Here is a 26,999-nt window from a genome sequence, read left to right on the forward strand (position 1 = left end):
GTGGAGAAAGGAACAAGAGCCAGGTTTGAAAACATTTGTGCCCCCAATCCCCGTTTTTCTCCGTTGTGCTCCTGCACGGAGGGCTCCAGGATGCCCGTCGCTAACGGTACGGCACGCTATCTAAGCATACTGTAACACAGTGCATATGAAAACAGTTTCTCTGGGGGGTTTTAATAATAACTTTAATGTTCCCATTACTTGTTTTTATCTATTTTTTTCCCTTTGCATGCAAGGGCATAAGCACCCTTTCAATAGCTTCCTGCTCATCGGGTGGCAGGTTGGGGCCGTTCGTTTTAATCTTAAGACGGCGAGACAGCGGAACAGCCCATTACAGACTACTAAACCACCAAAAAACTGTTCCTATGCCTTCATCCCCTTCCGCGCAACTCCCTTGGAGTTTAATTTACTGAACCATTTTCTCCTGTATTATTTCCCTCGCTACCTTCCCGGCGGAGGACGAGGCCGGCTGCGCGCCTCTCCGGAGGGGATCGATAACTATCGATCCCTCGCGCTTCTCCCGCGGCGACCGCTCAAGCCTCTTCCTTTAATTACGTCTCCCCACCGCAAACGCAGCGGAGCACGGAGTTTTCCCCTTAGGGCCGCTGGGAGGGTCACCCCGCCGTCACGCCAGGCGGCCAGCGGAGGAAGGCCTCGTCTGTAACGGCTCGCAGGCCCTCGGGCTCCTTCCCCAAACGGGACGCGTCCTCCCCGCCAGGCTTGACGCTCCCCCGGCCAAATTTTTCGTTGAAGCCGCCGCTTTAGCGGCGCGCAGCGGGCGGGCTCATGGCGCCGGGCGGGAGCCCCCTCGGCGTCGAGCTCAGCCCGCACCCACCGCCACCACCACCTCAGGGGCGGGAGCCGCGCGCGCGACGCCCGCCCCTCCCCCCACCCGGCGCGCGCGCGCTGCCGCCTCAGGCGCGAGGAGGGGGTGGGGTGGAGCCTGTGCCCCCTCCCCCAGCAGGTGGCCCCCGCGCGGCGGTTGAGCGGCCGGTGCGTGACGTCAGGCGGCGGGGGCGGGGCGCGGTGCCGGTGCCGGGCGGGGCCATGGCAGAGCGGGCGGCGGCGGCGGCGGCGGCGGCGCGGAGCGGTCCCGGTAAGCGCGTCCGTCCCCGCCGCGCCGGCAAAGCGTTTCCCTTTTCTCTCCTTTCACCCCGCCGCTCTCGGCGGCTCCTTGCGCCGGGCTAGCGGCGGGTAGCTCGCTTCGCCTCGCCCGCCCGCCCGCCCTGGCGGCTTTGCGGCTGGCCGGGTGCCGTCCGCCGACCGGTCCCTGCTCGGGCTGGACCCTGCCGGCCGGCTTTAGCTGCCTTCGTCCCCTTTGCCCGTCTGCCGCCTTCCCCGCCCGGCCGCCACCTCCCTGCCCTGCTCGGCGATGCTCTGCCTAACCCTGCTCGCTATTCTTTATTATTTTCTTTCGTTCATTCATTCATTTCATTCATTTTTGACCATCGCTTGACCGTCGCGTTCGCGGTGCTCTCGCACCCGCTCGGCGGCTCGGTGCCGTGCCGGTGTGCCGTCGGGGTTATTTTTACCCCGCTGAAGGTCTTCGCCCGCCTGCCCTGCTTTGGAGGCTCCTTCTGGAGTTTCCCGGCCGGCGGCAGGGGCTGGGTGTCGCTCCGCGTCTGCCCCGTCGCCCTACGGGTTGGAGCCGGCCCGCTGTTGTTCTCCTGGAGTTAACCGCCAGTCGTTCTGGGGGGAAATCTCATTATTTTAGGGACTCCCATTGGAGAACGGGGTGGAAAGAGGATGGGTGTCTGCTTCTGCGGGAGATGCACGTCCCGAAGGCGACGGAGGTGGACGTGCGCGCGTTGCACGTGGCAAGGCCTCCCGCCTCTTCGCCGGGCGGCTCCTTGGCCTCCCGGCACGTTTTTTCCTCACCGACAGCCCAAAACGCTGTGTTGCGGTCGGACCAAATCCTTAGCAGTGTGAAAGCGTTCCCTGCCAGGAGCAAAGTGTGAACGACTGACCCACCTTGAGTTTGCCAACCCTCCCTCCACCCCGTAGCCCAAGAGGCACCTTGACTGCCTGAACTACAGGTGGGAACGGCCGAGGTGGGGTTCAGGCGAGCTTGTCTGCGTTTAGGACCCTGTGGTGCTCGTTATGGGGTGCTTCATGCTCTCCCCTTCTCATTAAGGTTGCTGCTGCTTCTGAAACAGTGGCACATCTCTCAGGGGCTCCTCGGGTGCCTCACCTGTGTCCGTGCTTGATAATTTACCAACTTCTCCTTGATCATGAGGATTTTTCTAGGAGGAAGAGATGCAGTTCTGAGGACGTTGTGAAACGGTGTATTTAACAGACTCGAGAGAGTTTTACCTGGAGCTTTGGTGAGCTAGCTTTGCTATGAGGGTGCTTGCTCTGCCTTGAATGTTTTTTCCAATGCCAGTTCGAAACTGTTAGAGAAACAGTTGCGAGCCTGCTGAGGAGAACTACTGTTTCAGAAAAGGTCCCTAAAATTGCAGACAAAGAGTTAACCCAGCAGTTTCCATTTCATGTCACTCTTTTCAATGCTACTGCCGTAGAAATTGGAGATAATTCCCCTTAGGCCATCAGCATGCTCACCACAGCCCGAAACAATGCCCACGGTGGTATTGCTGATCCTGCCCCGGCATGCGTCCTCCTGGTGTTTCCCCAAACTCACCCCTGGTCCTGGCTTGTCTCGTTCCTTCGAGCCATCCCTCTTTGTGCCAGGTGTAAGTCACCTTCTCTGCCTCTGGATGCCTCTTCTCTTCGGCACGTCACTCCTGAGCCATCGGCTCCATCCCTCCTCTAGCACAAATGGCTTGGTGAGCCTTGCAGGCTGCCTTGGACGTGACTTGCCCGCTGCGGGTGAGATGCAGAGCTGTTGTGAGCTGCTCTGGAGGGTTATGGGGTAGATATGGGGTGGGGGGGAAAACAGTGAGGGGTCAGCAAGGGCGCTGCTTGGGGGTGCTCCCTTGGCTGTGCTGCCCAGGCTCCTAGGCAGCTTCGTAGCTGGGAATGCAGCTAAGCTTATATATATGTATTTTTTTAAACTTTTTTTTTTTCTAGTGGACTCTGGGGAAAGAGAGGACGTAGTTGACAGTGGGCTCACGAGGAGACAGGCATAGCTAAGAGCTTGGTATGTTAGCTCTGATTTTCTTGTAAGCAGTGTAATAACTGAAGAATAGTGTGGGTGGGCACCTGGAGGTATGAATGACTTTTCTGGAGACGTGAATGTTTGCAATCGTGTTCTTAAAATATGTGAGACACCTACAGCTTTGGTTTATTGCCAGGAAAGCCAAATAAATAAACATTGATTTCTCTCTGGTTTTACACCTACTTCTGGACAGACGCATTTAAATCTTTGCAGAACCAGACTGTCTTCAGCATGACTCGCTCTGCTCTCCAGCCCTTCTTCCTCATTATCGGCGCGTCTCGTGTGTGTGTGTGTGTGTGTGTGTGCGTGTGCTCACCTCCGTTACTGCCGGATTTCTGGCTATGGAAGTTGTCCCAACAAATTCCCATTATTCTCACTTCTTGAGGGTCACTTGGACTTTGTTTTCTTTGGCAGGCTGTGCATATGTCTGGGGGTTATAAAATAGCAAGTACCTTGTTTGTGTGTGAATGCTCGTTTTGGGTCCCTGGGGAGACCCTGCGGATAGCCTGTCTCCTCAACCTGGACATCTGAGCTTGGCATAAAGCATTGCAGGGGCAGGGAGGCTCTGAAGGCATTGGTTTTTAGGGAGACTTTTGAGCTTTTAGAAAGTTCTCGATGAATAGAAACTGTGGATTCACATTTGAAAAAAAATGTACTAAGGCTTTAGAATAGTGCAGTGCAACTGTTCATGTAGCAACATGCAACTTAACATTATATTTTTATGCCACTTTTTTATACAAACCTTTGTATATATAAGTATATGTGCAGGGGTGTGTGTATACGTGTGTTTGTGTGGATGTATATGTACATGCCCTTACATACACACATACAGACACCCTTCTTTTCCTGCTAGGACTATCCACAATTATTTTCATCCAACACAGTGAATGCCCAGGTAGAGAGCATATTTGATGCTGTTTCTGTCTATCTCAGCGTTGCAAGCAAGAAATTTCTTACCAGAGGACTGTGGACCAGTCCAGTCAGTTCAGGTGTGTGCCTGGGGAGGGCAACTGGCTTCTCTCCCTCTGTTCCTCTCTCTAAGGCAATCTGTGTTTGTTCTCAGTTTTATTTATTTACTCTGAGCCTGGAGTGGATCCTCTGGACCTGAGAGTATGCATTTTGCTTTGTTTGAGGAGACAGGTGGCAGCCGTCCAGCCTTTAATGGCATCAAATGTGCTTAATGTGAGGTAAACACAGTGCATTTAAGTCAGCACTTAGCTACCATGCTGGTAGGCATGGCACCTTGGAAAGATTCATCCTGGACTGATGTAGCATGAGTAACAGAAATGGAAAGAAACTTGCTTCAGTGTTTCTGACAGGGCTCTCCCCACGATAGCACTTTGGCTTGTTGGATCCTCCAGCCCTGAGTCCCTCGGTGCCAGGGAAATGCAGGATGGGTTAGGTGAGGGGTACGAGATGGGGCAGAGGTGTGTGCAGCCTGGCCAGGGCTGTGGCTCCAGGTGGGGTCTGGTGTGAGCCGCAGCTGCGGGAAGGACTGGGAGATGAGGTGGGTGATGGGGAGAGGCAGCACTGCGTGCTCCGCAAAGTCAAGCTGCAGCTCGGTAATTGTGCTGCTCTTCCAGGGACGTTACGATAGTTCCTGAGTAAATGTCCCTCCGTATCTCTGTAGAGTTTGTTACACTCTCATTGCTGCTGGAACTTGAACCCACTGCAAGCTGTGTCATTAGAGGTGATAGCAGATGGATGGGTTGGGTTCTCTGATAAACAGGTAAATAAATGCCCTTTCTCTGAGCTCCATGCTAGTCCATTTCCCGAACTGAAAGTTTACTGTGTATCTGAAATGTTTGGGCACCTCTGTTATATATCCCTCAAGTTTATCTCATATTTGTGCACTTTTGGGATATTCCAGCAGGAAAAGGTAATCTGGAAAATTAAGGGTCTCATGAAGAGCTGTTTTTAATGAAGCAGCCAGCTTGATTTTGGAGACGTGATATTTGGATACTGCTGGGAAGGTTTCAGTCCCAATGCTGAACTCTGTTGCTTGCTCCCCACTGTAACTCGGGCAGGTCTCATCCTACCTGGTGTTGGGAACCTTCCAGGAAATACAGAGCGCTTTCTGCTCCCCTGGTCTTTGGCATCCTGCAGAAGAGTGCCCAAGTATAATGACATCCCTTCCAGAAATGTTACTCGCTCATTCACGCTCCGTTGTTTCTTTTGTTCTGACTTTCAGCTTGCTAATAGTGTGGAAATCTGTCAAAGTGAGCCCCAACCTATCCACGTTTAAAGACCTGGCCTCTTGTGGTAAGGGGAGGCCCTGCCAAACAGGGTCCCCTTGTTTATGCTGAAGGAGGAAGGCAGGGGGGGGAAAGGATGTCAGCTGGGGAAGGTAGGAAGAGAAGTAGAGATCATAAGGATGAGGATCAGTGTCTCCCGCTCTGTGCAAAAGAGGAAAGGCTAAAGTGATGTGATAACCCACGTACCATCGATTCTTCTGGGCTTGGAAGAACCACCGCTGGGAGACTCGGTTGGTCTTTGGAGCCAAAGCAGAGAAAAGCTTGGCTCTCTCTGGTGCTTCCCCTGTTCAAGTAGCTACTGCTCCAGTCTGCGAGGGTTAGGGCTGGATTCGGCCTTTAGTAAGGACTTACACGGGCTGAAATCCCCATCCTATGACCTTCCTTAATCAAGAAGGCACTGAACTGTGAGCACCTCAGCCAACCTCAAGTGCTTCACACGGATGATCTCTATTTTATCTCTCTTTATGCATAAAACATAGAAGGAGAGAATGGCATCCAGGTGCTGGAGTAAAAGCTTACGTTCCTGGTTCTACCTTGTGGGTGCTGGGTGACTCAGCAATGTGAAATTGCCAGAATTGGGTGCTTTGCATTACGATCTGAAATTACCTCTAGATTTTCCTGATGGCGTGAGGCAGCTCGTTTGCAGCTGAAGCTGTGGTGATGGATGTGACCCATTTGCCCTGGCTTAGGCATCTCAAAGTGAGAAGTCTAGCCTGAGCTAGTCCCCATAAATTAGTCAGTCTCCACCAAATGGAGAGAACAGGCACCTCCGGAACAGGTGTCACTTCATCGTGAGATAAACCCCAGACACAGGACAGATAGCTTTAGACCTCTAAAACTCAGATATCCAAGTCTGAATCAGTTAAGTGAGCTGAATCTCATCTAACGTTTGCAAACTCTGGCTTTTAGTTCTTTTGCCTTGATCTTTCCTATTTTAACGTGACCCTGCTGTATTCCTATCTTGCAGGGCCTTTGTGAGACATAAATAATGCTTTCAAAACTTTTCAGGTCCCCAGGTGGGAGATGTTGCCGAAATGCAGCTACAGGGGAGCGTTTGCAGCCCGTTCTCCTGTACACACAGAAAGCTGGGTTAAAATCAGCCTGTTAATTTTGTTTTAATGGCTCTAAGCAATGGTGCCCCCTTGTCCCTCCCTTCCCCCTCCCCGTACTTTTGCCAACATTTAATTGCTCTCAGTCTGGGGAGATGGTATCTCGTTTCAAGGTTGAACTTACCTAGCTTCAACTTCCAGATATGGGATATGGTTACGCTGTTGTCACAGAGGGGAACAGTCGTTCTGATTTCTTGTATGCGGTGATTGAATCGCCTCTTAATCTCCTTTTCAGTAGCTTGAATCCTTTGAGTTGCCTTTAACCTCACGCTGAAAGGCTCCTGTTCCACCTTGTATGATTTTTGCGGCCGTCTGTGGAACTTCACCTGGTACGACTGCGTCATCCTTGCCGTCTGGATGCAGCTGTCTAGCAGTGACCTTAGCGATGCTGTGTGTTGAGGCAAGATTGCTTCCCTGCTTCCAGCCGACGTTCTTCCCGTCACGCATTCACGGACTGCATTTTCTGTTCTAGTTTTGCTCTGATGGCATGTGCAGAAGTGAGTTTTATAATCAAAATGTTACATGCTTTGGAGAAATCTGGGTAAATGCCGTATCAAGGCAGTTGCCTTTGTCAGGCAGCCTTGTTGCCCTGTCAAAGCAAAATAAGTATTTTAAACAGACCCAGTCTCAGGAAACTCTGCTGACTGATTTAAATTTTACTTTTAGTCTTCAGTTCTTGTATTTACCTGAAATTTTTGTCCTGCTGTTTTAGTGGATAGACCCCAAGGTTGTCTGCTGCTCCTGGATGCTGACTTTAATTTTTTGTTTTTTTTTTTTTTAAAGCACTGGGACCATACTAAGTTTTCCCATTTCTCACCTGTTTAAATGCTTTAAAATGCTTTATTTTAACAGATGTTTAGCAGATAGTGAAAACTCTATTACTAGAGGTTTTTAGGACAGGTTATGCGAGAAGCTATTGGGAAAGATCCTGCCTTTGACAAAGGGATGCACTAGGTTAATTTTTAGACTGAGTTTCTCTCATCCTCTTTGGTAACCATTTTATCCCATCCCCAGCATCATATAGGCAGTACCTAATTGCTGCTTTGTCCCAAATACAGAACAATAACTATTGAACTTTTTTACATTTTGTTAATATCATCTCATTTCCAATTTTGCTGATGGTATCTAACAGTGAGGCTAACAGCTAGCTAACTCTCTATTCCTAGTATATTTTACAAATGCTTTACTTCATAATTAATCCCAGTGGCCATTCAGATCTAATGGATTCCTTTGGAGGCCCTCATTAGTCATCCCCGCTGTTAAATTTCTCTTCAGTGCCTTTTCTTTCTCCTCTTCCTTTACTTTGTCCTTCAGAAAGATTATATTTTCATGTGTTTTCCACATCTCATTTTCACCATAATGGTTTTTGCCTAACATCACTCTTACCAGTTTCCTGGGCTTGTGACTTTTGGGGTCCGTGGTAGATGTTTTAAGCGAGTCCTGTACGCTCAGTTACGCTGGCAGGTTTTTTTCAGCTTTATAAAACTCGCCCTTTTAAATTAAGACGTTGCATCGTTATTTTGGGCTCACTGCTTCTATGACTAGTACAGAAATGGGAAGAAGCTATAACAGAAGAGGACTTTCATTAGAAATGGCAGTTCATTTTGCCTGCCACTGTGGCTTCATCGTTGTCATGTAGATCTGCTGCTGCTTTGTATGCAATTAACACTGAAGCATGGGGTATTCCATAGCCCTCCTAAAAGAGCCAATCTTGCAAGTGCCAGGGGCTTTTCATCTGAAAGATTTATAAGTGCGTTTATTGGTTTTGTTATTGATTATTCATTAATTGTTGCACTGTGGTATTTTTATTTGCCTCTCTGGGTTTATGCGTGTGATGCATCGTGGCAAAATGTCATCCCCCTTATAGCAGTGTAGTTGAATGTGGTAGAATAGAGTGAAACTCAATGCAAATAGTCTTCAAGTGTCTTTCCCACCAGTGATGAAGAAACCATATGTTTTTAATTACTGTTGAGTATTTAAGCGCTAAATCTCCTCTTTCTGCCCTGGCATCTCCATACTCATCTCCTAACCAATCACTGCACTTTTCAAAACTCATCAAGCGCGTTTGCCAGGCAGGTGCGATGCTAACTGATGTGATCCAAGATTTGCACGGGGAAGTCCCTCTGAGTTTTCTGTGATCTGCACTAAGGCAAGGTTAAACAGTGATTTGCTCTGAGGGCTTTCCTTGCAGAATTGTGTGTAAGGATTTACATGAGCAGATTTCAGTTCTGCTGAAACGTGCTAGAGCGACCTTGCTGGAGATCCCTGCCCGTAGGGCCAAGTCAGAAGCAGTACAAGCTTCCCCCCTCTCTTTACCAGCAACTTTCCCTGACCTGCAGGCTGTAAGTGGAATTAGTGCTGCTTGTTCCTGCAGTACTTTGCATCAGAACTAAGGCTGTCTTTAAAAAGCAGCCAGCGTGGTTGTGCTTGGAACAACCAGCTCAGTTTCTATATTATACAAAACAGTCATCTCTGTAGGAAGTGGGCCAGCCCACGTCACTTCAGCATCTGAGTGCTACATGACTCTTAACGTACTTATCCCCAGGATGTTCCTGGGAGGAAGGGACGAAGCAGGGGAACTCGAGAACAAACTTCCCAAAGCATGGAGGCAAGCATCCCCTGCCCTGCCAAATGGCAAGTGGTGTCTAGGTATGTGCTGGGCGCGTATGTGCGGTAGGACACTGGCAGGGATGCTCACGTAGCATCCTGCAATGACTGAATTTGCAGCTGCTCTGCGGTTGCAGATGCTTTTGCAAGGAGGCTTGGGGAGAACAGTCCCGCTGTGGGGCACGATGTGGACCTGCCACGTGCCTCCCTGCCTTCCGGTCTTGTGTCCTTAGTCTTGCATTTGGTCTTGTGCTCTTAGGGCTTTTGTTGCAGGCTGTGACCTGTCTCAGCTTTAAAAAAAAAATAAAAAAAATTAGCCTCTGCTGCCCTAACCCCTTGTCTTACTCCCAGGTTACGTGGTAGGAAACTTTCCAAGTCCACACAGTTTCCCTGTGAAATGGTTTGGCCATCTCTCAGCTTCCACAGTATGTGGCAGGATCCCTCTGGATTGAGACAAGAGTGAACAGCCCTAAGGTCGGTAACCATCCGTGTCCATCTGTTCCTGCTGCTCTGATTCTGTTTGCACAACAGTTCTTGGTTACACCTGATATTACAATGGTGTTAATGACAGGGTAACTGATAAACCTGCAGCAATTAGCTATGTAAACTAAGATAAAAAGGCTAATCACATTCCATGTTTTGGAGCCCAAACTGATTCCTTATGGAGGTTGAGGATTTATTTTCCATGTCTGTAACCTGGAACCAACAAAGCGTATAGCTTTGTTATTCAGGGCTTCTCAGCTTCTTCTGCAGGCACAGGCTGGATCAAGGCTGGAGGGAAGCAGCTGTTTCATGTATACCGGCACAACCTGAGCAGAGATGGGACTGGTGGATAGAGGGCAGAGGCCTGGCAATGAAATTCAGATGTGCAGAAGCCCATGCTGGCTCCTGGAAGGGGAACAGGTTTGCACCTCTTCCTAAGGTCATAGCCTAACTATGCTGTGACAGGAGCTGCTGCAATGGAAATCGTGCAGTGGGTTGCACCAGCTCCTCTCCCAGTGGCGATGCTGTCCATGTTCCCTGGGACTCCTCCCTTTCACTTCTATTGTCATGCTGTTTTCCTCTAGAAAAGCCTTTGAATCTTTGGTACACTTAGCCCTCCCCCAAGATCCCCTCCCCAAATCCCTTCCTGAAGGAAACCCAAATCTTCTAAAGACTGAGTAAGGCTTTTGCCAGCTAAAACTTGCTCTCCTTCAGCACGTGAAAACCTGCCTGCTGCATGCTGTGGGACCTGCCAACTCTTGGCTTATGAGCGAGGAGTGAGTTTGTGTTTCTCTTTGACCTCCAGGAGATGAAACGTCGGTGGTTTGCTGGAGCAAGGCTTTTTCAGGTAGCAGTATTTTCGCTCCACCGCCGCTTTCTGTGCTAGTTTCTCAAGCGACAGCTCTCTTCTGATAACAGATAGCCGAATTCTGCCTTCACTCACTATGAGGGGTGTCACAGCTATGTTTCTGCTCGTGAATGAAGCAGGGCCAGGGCACAGCCCAAGTGTTGGCACCATTGCGTTCATAAGCGTGGGTTTTGCTTGGACCATCTAGCACTTTTCTAGGTGAAGCTTGACCATGGTTCAGGGCCGATATGGGTCAGGGACTGCTCCCAGAGAGAAGTTGGAAAGTGGTCACCCAGCTGTAGGGAGTAGGCAAGTTTAGCTGGGTGGAGGTGGTTTGTGCCAAGGCAGCTGGTGTAGGTCATTGCTAGAAGAAAGTCCCTGACTCATTTATTTACTGGTCGGATGAAGCCCATGTGGCCTGTGTCAGCCTGCTGAAAGGCCACTTTTTCCAAAGCTCTGCCAAATTTTGCAGAAGTGCCCAGCACCTGCCTGGGTCTGCTTTGCCTGTGAGAGTTGTGATTCTCCCTTGACCTGCTCCAGCCCCCAGGATCGCTGTCCTCACTTGTGGCTCCAGCAGCTGGCCTCACTTCCACAGGATTTAGAGACCGGCTTCCCCCTGACTGCACTTCAGTCGGACGATTAAATTAAATCAGAGCCCGTTAACGTTACAGTCTCCAGCCAGCAGTGATTGTGCACAGTAGCAGCAGTGGGTTGTGTGACTCACAACTGGAGAAGCTGCTGGGGAGTACAATCTTGGGTTCGTAGCAAGACCTCTGTTATGGTTAGTGAGGCCTGGTGTCCGCCCCAGACTGCCCGCGGACTGGGATCTGCAAAGAGCAGGCATGGGCTGGCTCTTTGGGAGAGAAATTCAAGACATGTATCTCTCCCCTTCCCTGCCTCTCACTGCTGTGCCTCTGACACTGCTGTTGTCTCTGGAAGGAGGTATCCCCAGCTCCCGAACTGCTGCTTTTCTAGCCGAGAATGACCACATGCTTTTCGGGTTGGGCTGTTTCTGTAGGAGAGGAGACAGAACGAAGCACGGGCTAGATCATGCTTGTGAGCAAGAGAAAAATCATCTCGCTGCTGCAGCGTAAATGCTGCTGATTTGAGGAGGAATTGCCTGACTTGATTCGCTTGGTACCGTTCTGGGAAAAGCACACAACTTAATGGCATGGCAGGGTCATTGCGAGGTGAGAAAACAGGCAGCGCGTGCCCCAGAGGAAGTCCCAGGCATCGCTCTCGGCAGTTAAGCAGCTTCAGGAGATTTTCCAGCATTGGCTGATGCAAAATGCATGCCGTAGAGCAGCCTGCGTTGTAGGGCTGCGAGTGGGGAGGGCAATGCAAGGGGTGTGTAGGGCACCCAACCAAATGAGTCACCTGGCTTTTTGCTTCTAAAAGACCAGAGAGAAATGTTCTGCTCTTCCCCCCCAAGCCTGCTGTACATGCTGGGCATGCCGCTGCTTGGTGTCTGAACCCATCGGCTTAGGGACCCCGGGGCTATTCCTGAAGGCCAGCAAACCACTCTTCCACAGCAACGGCCTCCTCTGCTCTCTCACCTGGGCTAGGGGAGAGCCAGGGCCCTCATGGGGAAAGGCTGTGTGGTCCATTAACTCACTCTGCTGATCTGTCCAGTCCTGTGAAATACGGAAAGTTTTGAACTATTACAGAGTGCCTTTGGGTAAAGCTAAATTAAACCCTGGCCTGCTGTGAGAAGGCAGGGCTGAAAATGTAAATGCAAAAATAGGTTCCAGCTAAAATGACTTCAAGGACAGAGGGTAGGTGCTGAGCTTTTCAGGATCTGATTCAGCTGGGGCTGGTTCCAATTAAAATGAGATCAAGGAGAAAGGGAAAAAAGTTGTTTCTTTGCCTGTCTTGAGGGTATAAAGCAGCTGTCAGTACTGCAGGTTTAAACACTGGGACTGTTTCAGGTGTCTTCTGTAAGCAATGAACCTGACAAGGAGAGTATTTCAGATGATTTCTTTAAGAATGATGGTACTTCCGCTTTCTGGAAATTTGCCTTTTATTGTTTGTTTATTTTTATGTTTCCAGGTTGTATCAACTTTAGAAAGCACTTCCCCAGAGCCACTCCTGAAATGAACAGGCTAGCATGAGTTTCCTCCCACATATCTCCCAGGCTGAGTGTGGTCAGAAGTGCAGAAATGTCACAAATTAGAAAAAAGTGTGTGCTTTTATTAAACCTGTAAGTATGGAGCAGACTATTGCTATTTCTGTGAAGTATCCAATGCACAGTGGTTAGAGCCTCATTTACCACCAGCCATGCTGCTTCTGAAAGAAAGAATGGATTTATTTATACGTACAGGTACATCAGCATTCCCATAGATGAGGTTAGTGCACCAGAAACAGTACATGCAAGTGTCATAAAACCAATACTAGATAAACTAAAATAAAGGCTTTATCTTAATGCTAGCTAATAGCAGGGGAGAACAAATCCTTTCCCCAGAGCTGCCCTGCTTGCAGAGAACAACGTTCATGTCAAAGCAATTTGATCCAAGGACTAGTTAGTTGATTCACTTTCCTGTGGCTCTGTTCTAAGAATGAATATCTGAATGTCACCTCGTTACAGTGCTGCAAGATTTATGGCTTATGAAATCCTCATTTCCACCCAGGAGCTGTGAATGTGCTTTCTCATTGCTCCGGCTAGGAGCAGACCAGCAGGTACTGCGGTGCAGGGCTGTTAGTAGGTCACCCTGATAGCTGGAAAAGACTCTTTTATGACAGCTCTGATTTCTGTAGCAAACCCGTCAGCTGGGAATGGCTTGCACACTTGTGTGCTATGAAATGGCCTTGGCGCGCAGGTGAGGAGCAGCCCTGGGAACAAGCAAGGGCAGATGGAAGAACACAGCAGATGGGAGCTGGAGAGGAGCTGCATAGCAAAAACAGACTCTGTGGTCAGCCAGGTCACATTAAAATGTGGCTAAAAACCAGTCACCAAGTGGCAGAACTGTAAAGGATGGAAGTTGTCCAATTAAATTCTCTCTCCTGATAGTTGAGACTGTGACGATTAATTACACCAGGAGCTTCATTAGTTCTCTGTTGCTGTGAATCTCTTTCCTGACGCAGCTGGGGATGGATACAGCCAGGGAGCTGTGGCGAACGGAGGCAGCTTCTGATTTGTTTTAAATGAAATGATTTGTTTTAAATGAAATGTTTCTACGTTTACCATGTGGTTGCTGTTACCTGACTTCAAGGGGTTATTGCCTTTCTAAGGAAGGCTGAGAATGGGGAATGAGTATTCTGGGAAATGGTGGGGAAGTGGGTTTAGGTGTGGGAATAAGCAGGGGGGTTTGGGCTTACCGGGGGTTTGGGTTGGTGAGGTAAATACCAAATAGCTGAGGATTCGCTCCTCGAGGCAAAACGCTTTACTGAAAGTAAACCGAGAAGTTTTAGTTCTCTGATGAGCTGCTGTAATAAAAGCAATAGGAATAGGTGTGGAAAACACTGCCAGTGACGTGAATCCAGGCCGCGCAGCGGCTCCTGGCGTCCGTTCTGGACTGGAGGTGGTCTGGCTGCCTGAGTGGTCCTCCAGGATCTGCTCCTGGGGCTCGCCAGTCTGGTCTTCGTGGGCTCGTTCACAGATCAAGAACAGCAGCAACCCTCACCGTGGTGAGGGCCCTCGCCCGCGAGCAGAGATGTCCTGGCTCTGTGCTTCCCTCTGGTTATATTCCAGCCGGTGTGCCAAGGTTGACCCGTGGCTGAGCGGAGGGCTCTCACCGCCTTGCTATAATGTATTTTGGTGTTCCTTGCTGTCTCCCAGTGATGCTGTTCGTATCGGGGTGAAACTACCTGAGCTGCAGTGTCGCTTAAGCTCCGTGCCAGGGGCACTTTGGATGTAGCAGGAGCAGGTACAGGTCCGTGGGCTGTTCAAGGAGAGCGTCCAGGCTGCTGCTCCAGGCAGTTATAAGGGAAACAGGCACTTCACTTCTGAGCAGCTGGGTCCTCGGGGGTTTGGCTGCATACGTGAGAGATGAGAGCTGTGCCTGGGTGTCCCTCGTTCGCAGAGGGTTGAGGGGATGCTGCAGGACCAGTTCCCAATGTGCTTACAGCTACGTGAGCAACGGTAGACTTGGAGGCCCCATACAGAGCTTTCCGTCTGCTGGAAGGTTATTCCTCGTTCCTCTAAGACTGCACCACCATTTTCTAAGCTTCATTGAGATGAGTCTTAACAAAAGATTGTTTCATATGCCTATTCCTCTTTTTTTTCCTGTTTGCTTTATACCCGAGGTCAGTCTTGGACTCCCTGGTAAAAGAGGCAAACAAGGAAATATGACAGTACTCTCAGAAAAAAACAGTGCTGTGTTTTAAATGGTGACTGTGAAGGGATCACGATGCGCACAATATCATTATTATGTGCGTCTCCTCTACTACTTGAATAAGAAACAGTGAAATATGAAATGGCATCTTGATGTGCTTTATTATATTTGTGGAACAATATCAATGGTTTGACTTTTAAACTTGTCTCATTTAAATGCTAGCTTCCTCTGAGTCTTACCTGGTCTTGTTTTTAGGGGTTCATTTTGCTTATTTAAAAAGGAAAGAAAACAAAACTTTTAAGCCTGCCATCGCAGTAATGACACAACCTCACTCACTTCCCAAAATACCTGCTTGACATTAAGCAGGACAGATGTCCATGCCAGCTGAGTGCCTCGTCTCTATTGGGTTTTGTTCATGGTTAGTAATTGGGGCAAAAAAGCCAGTTTTCCAGAGATGAATAATGAGGAAAGGCATCGAAGCCTGCAGTTCCTCTGGCTAAGCCTCACTGAGCAGTGCTTGCTTGAATGCAGGCTTGAATCTACTTGCATTTCCCACAGCTGTCCAACACCGTGTTTTCTGCTGAAATGGTCCTGGCGTTGCATTTCATGGGGAGGATTTATCTAACTTGGTGACCACGTCTAGGTAAAAAAAAAAAAAAAAAAATTCCTCCTCTTGCCGAAACTGCGGACAGGAGGAGTTCCCAACGCTGATTCGAATGGGGAGGCTGTCCAGGGTGAGGAGTCATCATGCCTCTTTCTGCTCCTTGAAGAAGCCTTGCAGCCTTGCTGCTGGACTGCCCCTTGTTCAGGCAGGCGATTCCCCAACTTGCTGCTGGCCACGTGCTCCATGGAAAGCATCCAGATGCCAGCACTTGCACACGCGCCGCTGTGAGGCCTTGCCCGTCCTCCTGACTCGGTTTTGGTTTCTTGAAGGAGGTCGTCTGGATGCTCCTGTGAATCTCTCATTTATTCTACGCATCATTACGTGCCCCAGCGCTAAGGCCGGTGCACAGGCAGAGCAATAGCTCAGGGTAAGTGACTCAGTAAATAACAGCTGTTTAGCAAAATATAAATGCTGCAAAGAGCAGTTGCTGAACTTTGATGATGGCAGAGATGCACACAAACAAGATCTGCTAGCGGTGCTGATCAGACTGCTAGGAAGGAGTTTGATCACTGTACTTGAAGGCCCTCATTAGCTTGTGTGTTTATAAAGTGCAGAGGCAATGCTACATTCAGGAAAGGCTTTCACAGTCTTTGTCTCCTTAAATTTAGAAATGCCATGATCCCTTCTGTTAAAAAGATGGTTCTAAGGACAAAAAAAAAACCCAAAACAAACAAAAACAAACCAACAAAACCCCAAACCCCAACCTCTATGCTTGAAAGCTAATTACTGTCTACTCTTCAAATGCAGCCAAGTGGGCAGAGTACATTTTAGAAGGGAACAGGTTTCAAGGAAATGCCACTCAGCGCTTGCAACATCTTTTCAGTATCCACAAATGTGCCTTTGAGCAGATACCAGAAGCACTGCTGGGATTAGTGCAGCAGCAGAACAGCGGGGGAAAAAAAACAGTGAGTTCAAAGTCTGGAAAACTTATTTTCTCCTTTTTCCATCTATCAGAGCAAGGGCTACTATTTTTGCTTATTTCACCTATTTTATTGTACCAGCACATTGCAGACTGAGGAGGGAAGGGTAGTCAGCAGCAGGAAGCATGGCACTTTGTCTGTGTGCCACTGCACAGTGCATGACGGCTCCATCCTGGTAGGCAGCCCAAATTCCCAGAGCGCCTGCCTACGCTGCCGGGTGCACGGGGCTCCCCGACGGTGACTGGGAGGACGTCTGAGGTGGAGCCCGGTGGGGAAGAAATCCTCCATACGGATACCACCAGTCAAACTCCCATGTAATGACTTGTGTGGCCTCAGGGGATCGGAGGCACCCCTGTTTTGGAAGCTGTTTCTTGTGCCCTGGGGCCCTGTAAATGGGAATAGAGCTCTATTTGTACAAATCCCCTATGGTTTTGTGCTTATATCCTGGAATATAAACTCCTCTCCTGCACTGGCCTCTTTTATCTGAATATATCCTGTGTGTCTGCTACTGTTCAGACAAAAAAGTCTTTATTGCCGTCACATATATTCGGCAGCCTTCCTTGATCCCAGAAAAGTGCTGTAAGACCTACACATGAAAAGCACTCTAGAAATATAAGAATTTTTCAAACAGTAAATATTGAAAGGGGGAAAAGGTAAGTCTTTGAGACTTGAGTCTTACAAAACAATTTAGCCAGGTTTTCTTGGCATGATTCCTTCTGCAGAAATGGGTATTTCGCCACCCACTGGAGCCAAAAGTCAAGAAGTGGATTAGGTCTGCTGCAATTGCTCTATCCTAATCACTCTTTTATTGCCCTGTGTAGAGCAGAAGGGATATTACAGAGCAGTATTTGGCTGAATGCTAAACCTTGGCAGTCTAGACCCCAGGCTGGTGCAAAGGAGCGTAGTTGCGTTGCTCCCAGTGAATTGGGAGAGGTTCACATCAGCTGAAGCCAGCGCCAGCTGATGATCTGGCCCTGTGTTTAAAGCATCATCGGATTTCAAAACAAAGCAAAACACCACAAATCTGTAGCAGCCCCGTGGTTCTGCCTTAGAGCTGCTCTGGCCCTCTTTGTCCCTTCTGGGCACCCAGTTCGTGAGGGGAGCAGGATCATGCATGGGTCAGATGATCCTCTTATTAAGGGCTCATCTTAGCTGCAGTAATAGCCAGGCAGCAGGCAGACAACGCTCGCTGCTCCTGTGACTCGCTCTCTGGGTTTTGGTGCGTGTGCTCATTTGTTTGCATCTCTTTTTGCTGAAAGTGAGCCCAGGTTGTGGACCACTTGTTCTCCTGAGTTGCAGTAAACTGGCACAGATAATGCTGGATGATGTCTTTAAAGCACAAGACCTCCACGGTTGCGTGGGACAGAGCTTGGAGGGGCACTGCCACGGGGGACAGTCACAAGCAAGGGCCCTGGAGGATCATGGAATGATCCAGGGAGGATCAGTTGCTCCTTCTCGGTTTCCTCATCCTGTTTAAGATCCCTTCTTGCATGAAGATTGGAAACGTAGTAACTGTCTTCATTGCATCTAGACAGCAGCGTGGATGGTACGCCCCAAAACAGATTGCATGCATGCAGTGGGAGCCTGCGGCACAGCAGACTCAGCAGGACTGAACGTGGTTGTTGTTGCAAAGGAGCCAATGATGAAAACTGGCTTTGTCATAAAAATGCAGATAGACATCCCTGTGATAGCCCACTCGGTGGCAAAGTGGCTCCAGCTCATGCCTTTAACCCCTGGATTTCCACCCTTTCTCTAAGTGAGGCTGGTGATGTGTGGTAATTAATACATGTTGAAATGTGACGGATGATGAGGATGGTATTTCTGGGAACTTTTTTCAGCAGCATTTTAAATCTGTTTCCTCCCTCCCTGCAACGCCATTAAAATTTAAGGGGAAAGTGGGAGGAATGGAAGAGAATTTGCTATTAAAGGCTTAATTCATTTTAACCTCAAGCATTAGCTAGAGCTTGTGCAAACCACTGGCAAGGCAATTAAAGTGATTTTTTTTAATGGGTTATTTTTCTCGCCTCATCAGTGTGGGAGCTAAAGATGCCGAACTGTGAGCTGCCTGGGCTAGGGGCCCATCGTTTTACTGTGCTCCTCTGATGCTTAATCCCTGATTGGGTTTCATGCAGGAGCACGAGGCATGACTGAGTCACAAGAGGAAAGGCACAACGATGCCCTTGAACAGAACATGGAGAGCAAAATGTTTGGGCTTCAGTCCCTGGGTCTCAAGCTTGAATCTCTCTTGGAAAAAGAAAAAAATAAAGGACTACTGGCATTGCCGTGTCCAGCTTATTTTGAAGTTGCTGGGTGTTTTGCAGGGTTAAGCTCCAGAGCCACCCAGGTTGCCAGGAGCAGCAAGGCTGTGGTGCCATGTACTGTACAAATCTGCTTAGCGTGCTTGAACTCATCTGGAGGCCAAAGCATCTCCTTTTGGTACTCCCAGGACTTGAGTCAGCTACTTTAAGTCTTGATCAGGCATGTCTACCTACGCCTCTTGGAGTGACAGGTGAAATGCTACCTCTGGGTCTCTGCATAGCAAATAGCTGCTGCATCCCAGGTGACAAAGGATGGCATAGTGGTGGATGGACCTAAAACTCCAGGCTCCTTTAGGGGACATTTCTCTAGCTGTCTCTATAAAGCCTCTGCAGCAGACTCTCCAAACGAACGGGTAAGAGCAAGGAGGAAAGAAGAAGAACCTGAGTTCCAGCTTTTGTAGGGAACAAGCTGCTTATTGTGGGCACGACAGGAGGAGGAATTGCCCATTTCACACCGCCTGGTGTCATTAGATCGTGCAGGCAATTTAAACAGTCATTTAGACCAAGATTAGAAATGTGTTTGTCCATCTTTTTCAAGTTGCCCTCCGCATGCTGCTTTTTTTTGGTGTGCGGAGGTGCGCTGTGCACCTTAGGGCACCAGGCCCAGACCCCCACGGATTTAGCCTGTTTGCTGCGAGTGGCTACGAGAGTCACGTTTGTCTCTCGAAGTAGAACACAGCCCAGGCTTTTCGTTACCTCCAGTGCAGTAGGAGGAAGTCAAAGTGGGAGGAAGCTTGAGTCCATTTCACAACACAGCATTGAAGAAATGCAGGGGCAGGCTCTAGCTAAATTTGTTCCTTGTCTAACTCAGCCAAGAGAAACCAGAGATGAATCTGGCATGTTTTTTCTGTGCCGTGTTCTCTCACTCATTCAGCTACTGCTTGCCTGATGCACCTCTGTTGCCTTGCAGTCTCTCTCCGCATAGGTGGTTAGAGGAATGCTTCCTAAAAATAGCTGTCTGGTTTGATGTCTTTCTGGTATTACTCTGTGTAGCATGAAAAATCTGCTCAGATGGGCTGTCCAGCCCATTGATGTTCCTTTAAAATAAAGTTAAGCCGCATAATCTCATTATGGTAGTAGGCGATTATACTGAGAACAAGTATTAGCAGTGGTCGAGCAACGCCTTTTATTCCCCATGTATGATGGCAATGGCTAAAAGTCACTAGCGGTGTTTTGTTTTTGCGCAGGCTATTTTAGGACCAGGACTTGCAACGTTTTTTTTTCTTTTAATTCTCTAGAAAAGTCTCCCGTGTTATTTTTGACAACGCCAGCACGTTTCTTCCACTGCCGCTGGCTGTCTGCTGTGCCAGCCGCAAGCATCCCATGAGTATGCACCACAGTCTCCCAAAATCTCAAAACTCAGAGGTATTAAAGTGAAGCCTTTTTCCGGGGGGAGAAGCAGGGAAGCTTTGTAGTGCTAAGTTATTAGCCTGGGAATCCTGATCTTCAGCATCTGTTTGCAGCTGTGGGACCTCGTCTCCCTGGCTCTTTGGGGAGTCAGCCCAAGGAGAGAGCTCAAGTCTGGCACGTTCCCTGCCCCGAGTCCCCATCCTTGGGAAGGCCCTGACTCCTTTCGTAAGGGAAAGGCAAACGGGATGTATGATGGCAGACAGACGAGTTATGGAGTTCAGCCATGGAGACCTGCAGTTTTGGCAGTGCTGGGAGACCACGCGGGCCAGAGCTGTGTGCCGGGAAAGCCTGACCGAGTGAGGTGCTTGTATCTGTACGGAGGGAGGGTGAAGGCAGTGTGGACTGGAAACTAGGCTCAAGCCCTTGAACAGGGGTATCGATGCACTCTGGGAGGCTTAATTGCCTGAACCCCTGTATGTGAGAATCTCATAAACGTTTAATACCAAGGGCTGGCTCTATGACAGTCGCCAAATATCACTGAACTTATGGTAAAATACCACGTCTGGACAATCGCATGGATTTACGGTTCGTTCTCTTCAATGTTTGAACCTATGGCGGTGCTGTTTGTGATGGATTGCAGGTCACGATTCCTTGTGTGCGTTATCTTGTTCAACAGATCGTTTGTGCAATAAAATACAGCTCTGCCTGCCTCCCAGCACGTTCTAGCTCACAGCGTGTCTCCGAAACCTAAAGCCTATGGCAAAGAGCAGCGGTCTGAGGCTCTGCTTTGCTCAGCATAAGCACTCCTTGTTCTCAAGGCTGCAAGCAGGCAAGGAGCATAAGCAGTCAGGAGGAAGGTCAGTCCAACGAAGGCTTTCATCAGGCTCCCAGAAGGCTGTTTGTAGGTGGAAGTTGCTGTCGTTTGCTCCTTGACACCTCAAGGATGAAGGAGGCAGGAGCCTGCACTTGAAGGTACACTGCCACTGAGCTGCTGTTGATTCCTTGAGCCTTTAGTGTGTGCGTGGTGCAACACGTGGGGCGTGAAGGGGTGTCACCGTTACAGTTCTGGCTCGGTCACTGGGCAAGGCTCTGCATATCACGTTTTTACCCCCTTTCCTCTCTTACCCAATTGGAAGTCGCTGGAGCAGCTCTCTTCCTGGTGCTTTGGGACTGCAGTAGCGTGGGGACATGGCTGTGGGACTGCAGTGGGAGGAGTGAAGATGGGAGCGTTTTATGAAATGATGTCTGCAGACAAATGCAGTTCTTTTTCTCTCTCTCTAAAGCCTAGCCTCATTGTATTTCTGAGCTAAGCATGCAGACCTGCAAGTGGTCCAGCCCAGGGCCCCAGAATAAACTACAATACAGCATGAGATTTGTCAGTGAACAGGGAGATTAAGGGAGGGGTTAGGCATGCTCCCAGAGACACAAATGCATGCACTTTTGCAAGATGACAGCTTAGTGTGTTGAAATGAAATCTCTAGGGCTGTTTATATAAATATATATATTTTTATATATATATATTTTTTTATCTTTCTACTTTTGCTTACCTTGCTTCAGCCCCACCAGTGATAACGCAGGCAAAATGCAAACCCAGGGCATCTTTGGGAAAGAAGGCCCAGCTCTCTCTGAAGAAGCATCTGGCCTCTAAGCTGCAAAGGTTGGATTATCTCATTTCTTTCTTAGAAGAGGAGATTGTAAATGCCAAACCAAAAGGGCAAAGTGATTAGATATCATGTTTCTACTCTGGTATATGGTTAGTGGAGAGATTTCTGAGTCATTGATTCTAGTAATTGTTGTATTTAAGTAAAGGAAATAATTCTGCTGTTTTAAAGTCAGTATATTTTTAGCCATTAAAAGCAAGCATGATATGGAAACTGCAGCTATTAAACCTGTCGCTGAAGAATGAGCAGGATAGAGGCTACAGGTGCACCAGAGGTACCGGGTGAGACGGCTGTCTGCCTCTTGTGAAGTACTTGACACGGCCAGGAAGGAAAGCTGCTTGTGCAGCGTATGGACCTCAGGGGATGATTGTGAATAACTTGTTAGATGTAAAGCTAGGTTTTTCCAGCTTAACAATAGCGTGTCAAACAAATGTTTTATTTAGATTAATGGCAGAAGGTATGTTGGCTGTTTGGTGTATGCACTAAACCAACATTTGTTCAAGGCATTATCTAGTTGCTCCCTGGCTGCAAACCAGAAAGCCCAATGTTTTCTCACGTGTTCAGTCCCTCTGGGAAAGCGACCTTTCCGCCCTTCTTATCTGTATTCAACAATTTGAAGCTCCTAGCCACGGTTGATTTACTGAGACTGTCTGTCTGACTGGGGGTCAGCTGAGTAGCTTTTCTGCACTATTGAAAATCTGTGCAAGTGTCAGCAAGTTCTTCATTGTTTTCTGTTCTTTCTGTGAACTAATGAGTGTTGTCTGAGTCTTTTTTTTTTTTTTTTTGCTAGTATAATTTGGCCTGGCCACAAGTGTGCTAGCCATTAAAATCAAAGGTCTTATTTTCATGGAAGAGGTTTGGGTAGCATAGGTGGCTTTGTCATATTGAGTGATACTGCTTTCTTCCACTGTGGTGATGTGTATGTGAAAATTTTATATGTTTTTCTACCATGCAAGCCAAGATTCTGGGATCATTTTTATGCTACTTCCCTTTGGCTCTACCTTCTCCTTCAGGCTCTTCCCACACAGTCACACTGAGTCCCCCCCTTTTGTCCGGGGGGACGGGTTCAGTTGCAGCAGAGGTGCAGTCCTATTTGGTGCCTTCTGGCCTTTGGCTGGTCGCAGCACTGCTTGTCTCCTTGCTTCTCACTGGGACCAGGGTTGCTGCGGGTTTCCATTAGAATCTTGGTATTAAAGAAATCTGAAAAATACTATTTTGGGGGAAATAGGTAGGTGATCCGTTCCTGAGCCGAGATGAGACTCCTCAGAGCCAGCAGTGCCGGAGCAGCGGGTGCCATACGTAGCCTCCCCGTCCCTAATTTCTGACTGTTGTGCTAGAAACAGCTCTTGCGTAAGAGGGTCTGATCCTGCCCGGGAGGAGGACTTTGCCTGTCATAATACAAAGGAGCTTCACTCGGAGGAGCTCAGAACAGTAGCCCTCTAATTTGGCAGGTTGCTTTTGTACGGGTCCAAGTGCTGCCTGGTGCCAGCAGCTCAGTGCACAAGCTTGTGCCGCTTCCAGGGGCCTTGGGACAGGACGTCGCCGATGGAGACGCTGGCACGGAGGTAGCTGAGGACACAGCTGCACACCAGCATCACTTGCTCCTTAGCAGGAGGGGCTGATGGGTGGGGATGGAGCCCCCCCACCATGATAGAAACCTCATGGTGCTGCGAGGTCCAAGAGATTTCAAAGCAGAGAACAAGATCCTTCAGTTTTTGGCTTAAGCTGAAGAAAACTAGGAAGACGTTCCTGCCGAACTTAGCAGCGGGAGCCCTTGTTCATTGATGGGAGTGTTTAATTAAGTTTCAGCTTTAAAACTATCGCTGCTCGGGGAGCGTAAGAGCTACAGGAAACTTGCCCGTTTTTCCTTCTACTTCGGTAACTCCACTGCTGTGACGAAGATTTTGAGAGACTCCTTCAAAATGTGCGAGTCCTTCACAGGAGCGCTCTGTGCTGAATTTCCCTTCTGCGCCGGCTTCGTTCACCCAGTGCCGGTCTGCGTGGCATCGTCCGCTCCTTGGGTCTTTGCTTCTTGGCTCCATCGGGGAGGACGTGACCTTTGCTGTGCTTGTGCACCACTGCGCCCAGCAGGGATGGTACTGCAGCACCGATAATGATGAGGCGGTGATAAAGGCCGTTTGAAAGGCTTTTGTAAGGGGAGGAGGCGAGGGAACTGAAAAAATGAATCGCATAACGCTCCTGCCCCATCTGCCCGATATGGGAATCAATAAGCTAAGTCCATACAATGAACGCAGCGGTAAAACCCCTGCTGGACCAGCCTCGCTTTGCAGCACGGTGTTTAATCTTGGGCCCGAGGCTCCTGGTTTGCAGGATCTGGCCCTTTATATTACACGCTCTCAAGCGAGACATCGCTCTGTTATCCTTCTTTAATTAGCACCTGTGGTGCTTTGTTAATAACAGACAGCTTGTTACAACACTTGAGCTTTAATGGATTCCTCCAATGAGAGAGCACGCCAGCGCTTTTAGCAGGTTCAGTAAAAAGGAAAAGCTTCTTACGACAAAGCGTTCAGCTCTTATCCGGGGAGACGCTGGAAGTGCTTGGAGAATTGCACGCGTCTTCTGGAAACGATAGCCGAGAGCCGGTTCGTTTCTCGTAGACAGGGGATGGGAATAAAGTTAGCACTCAGTTCCCCTAAAACTAGTGTCCCTCCCTGCCTTCCGACACTACAGCAAAATCCTTCTATCAAGCTCATAAGCAAAAGATCCCGGTGACTCTGCCGGTATAAACAAACCAGATGTATTCTCCTGCATGTCATCTTCATGTAACCGCAAGTTTTATCACTCCCTGATCCTGACCCTCAGGATAGATCCTCTATTATGCTTTAAGACCTGTCTGCTGTGTTGTATTGCAGTTTGCCCTGAAGCTCCCATTGAATTTGGCTTTTAAAATGGATGGCAGATCATGGCCTCATCAGTTGAAAAACCCTTGGGAATCTGGTTCCTAGTTGCATGAAAATAGACTATGTTTTCCATTATCTGCAGCTAAATGGCATCGCTGCTGTTTTTATGACTGCTGTTGGTCTTTGCAGCTATTTTCTTTAGGCCACTGAAACAATGCTTTCTCATTACAACAGCTTTGCGGATGAGAAGAGAGAAAAACTGGGATTGCTCATGATGAGGCTGGCATCCTGAAATTCCCACTTCGTTGTCTGCAGTGCTCCTCCAGAATCCAGCCCTTTTTTCAGAAAGACATATTTTAGGTAGAGTTAGATGTTTGTTTCCCCATTGCAGTATCTGGGCTTCAGCTGTTCAGATGACTCAGGAGCAGCATCCAGATTGCACACACGCTTTACTTCATTTCTTTAGTGCTTCTAATGAAATAACCAGGCAGAAGTGATGTTTAATTTGGATAATGGAGAGCACTGCTAAAGTAACTCTGGTAGCCCTTCAGAGAAAGTTATTTAACCTTTCATTATGTGATCCTTTGGATTTCCTGTTGTCTCGATTGCCCAAGACAGAGATAAAAAGGACAAATGGAGGCAACTGTCAATTCCCCAGGAACGTGTTGCCTGTTGACAGCTCTGCTGTTGTACCCCTCTCCATATTGTGCAGGAGGTGGGCAGCCAGGGCCAGGTCTTCACTCTCAACGGTTCGGTAAGAGGTGCCATGCCACAACAGTGAGGACAGGAAGGTGGCTTGCCATCTTCCAGGGCCATCCTCTCAGAAGTGATTTCTGCCTTGGCACCTCTGTGATGGTAGAAGGTGCTGCAGGGTCATCACTCAGCAGGGCATTGAAAGAAACTGGGGGGGCCATGGAGCTTGTGGCAGTTTGCTGTCATTTGTATGCCAAAGGGGCTTCTGGGCTCCCCAAGTCCCTCGTTTGCCTGTTGTCTTCTCATCCTACTGGGTAACAGGGACACCATACTCCCACTGTTAGCACACGTCCTTGTGGTGTGGTGGCCAGGACAGGATTTTTTTCATTTTCCATGAGTCCATGTTGTCTTGCTAAAGTTTTCCTTTTAATCTGCAGATGAAATGCATTGTGTAACACACTGGAAGCAAATCGGAATCCAGGTATTGTTATTTTCCACCTTCCCCAGTTTCAGCCTGGAGGAGGAGAATTGCATCTCTACACTGCTGTCTGCTCCAAAACTTTCTGCAAAACATACTTGTCTGCTCATTGGTTAGTTCACATCCAGCCCAACAGTTACTGGGTTTCTCTTGGCGTCCGTTCCCTATTCCAGTCCAGCCACGCGTGCCCCCAGACCCGGCACCATGCCCCTATGCCTTCTGGTGCGGGAGCAGGTTTGAGCAGAGTGGTGGAATTCCCTTGCCACCAGAGGAGTGGGTGAAGGACGCAGAAAGGGGCCTGCAGTGTCATGAGCATGTCATGAGTTAAATCCATGCCTGCTGCAGTAGTGTAGGTGTTACTGCCTGTACCCAGCAAGACACAAAATAAGACTCTTCTCTTTTAGTGATATGCATTGCGTTTTCTCTGTCAGTGCTTCTAGAACTGTACTAATTATTAGTAATTAAGCTGACAAGGCAAAACTTGGTTTCCTTCCATTGCATACAAAAGAAGCCAAAAAGGTGACGGTGGTAGCACTCTCTTCCTCCAAGATTTCTCCCTACCGCCAACCATTTGGCATTCTTCTAGCACAATGTCCCATCCAAGCCTACCTGGTCCCAGCTCTCCCTGTTGCGTTTGGTTCATATTGCTGAAAAGGTTAGAAACGTGCTCAGTTCTGGCTGGCGTAAACTTCCCAGTATGGTGGGGTTGAGAGCTGATATACAGAGACAGAGCTCAAATCCAACATGGCACGTTGCCTTGCTGTCGAAGCTTGTTGGCCCAAGTGCTGTTTCAGATAGGCACAGTTCCCTTTGCCACGAGAAGTTTTTTGCTACTTTTTTCTTGGTTTTCTCTGCTCAGACATCCAGGAAACCTGTGCCTAGACTGAGGTCTTTAGTGCGAGAAGTACGTCCTACTGTCTAGTAGCAGCTGAAATAAAGCAGTCCTGAAGACACATAACTTATGGCTCAAATCGGCAGCTTGATTTGAGGTCCACAGGAGCTGAATGCAAGCTGCTGACACAAGTAAAAGCCCGCTTTATGCCGTCTTCGGAGTTATTTTGCTCTGACGCAGCTAATTCAGGTTAGTTACCGCAAGTTAGAAACACTCCGTTTTTGAGATGGAGAAGCTTACCTTTCAGCACGCTGAAGCCACTCATCAGGTCAGCACGCTGACCACTCATCAGGTCAACGTCTGCCCTTGGATCTCACTGTCAGTCTTGAGACCCCACCACTGCCTTTGCGGTGTTTACGCAATACATACTCCTTTTTTGCAGTGGCGTAGCTGGATTTGCAATGCATGAATAACTTTCCCACCGAGATTCGCAGATGGCTTTCTTCTGGTTACCTGTCTGATTCAACTTGCTGTCCTT

The 26,999-nt window shown here is 48.7% G+C and overlaps 1 protein-coding gene across 4 annotated transcripts in view; it reads left to right on the top strand.

Annotated features, from left to right (window-relative positions):
- Positions 1-1,028: 1,028 nt before the first annotated feature.
- LOC104138488 (mitogen-activated protein kinase 4) overlaps positions 1,029-26,999 on the top strand; it is an 86,364-nt gene continuing 60,393 nt past the window's right edge. The window contains exons 1-2 of one of the 4 annotated variants that reach the window (XM_068928186.1): positions 1,050-1,093; positions 9,435-9,557. The gene's annotated coding sequence lies outside the window, so the exon portion shown is untranslated. Of the gene's footprint in view, positions 1,094-9,434; positions 9,558-20,780; positions 20,909-21,493; positions 21,594-26,999 lie in introns of those variants that run through there. The other 3 variants (XM_068928184.1, XM_009666109.2, XM_068928185.1) reach the window with 3 other exon arrangements.

Source organism: Struthio camelus, chromosome Z, assembly GCF_040807025.1.
Source record: "Struthio camelus isolate bStrCam1 chromosome Z, bStrCam1.hap1, whole genome shotgun sequence".
NCBI classification, from domain to species: domain Eukaryota; kingdom Metazoa; phylum Chordata; class Aves; order Struthioniformes; family Struthionidae; genus Struthio; species Struthio camelus.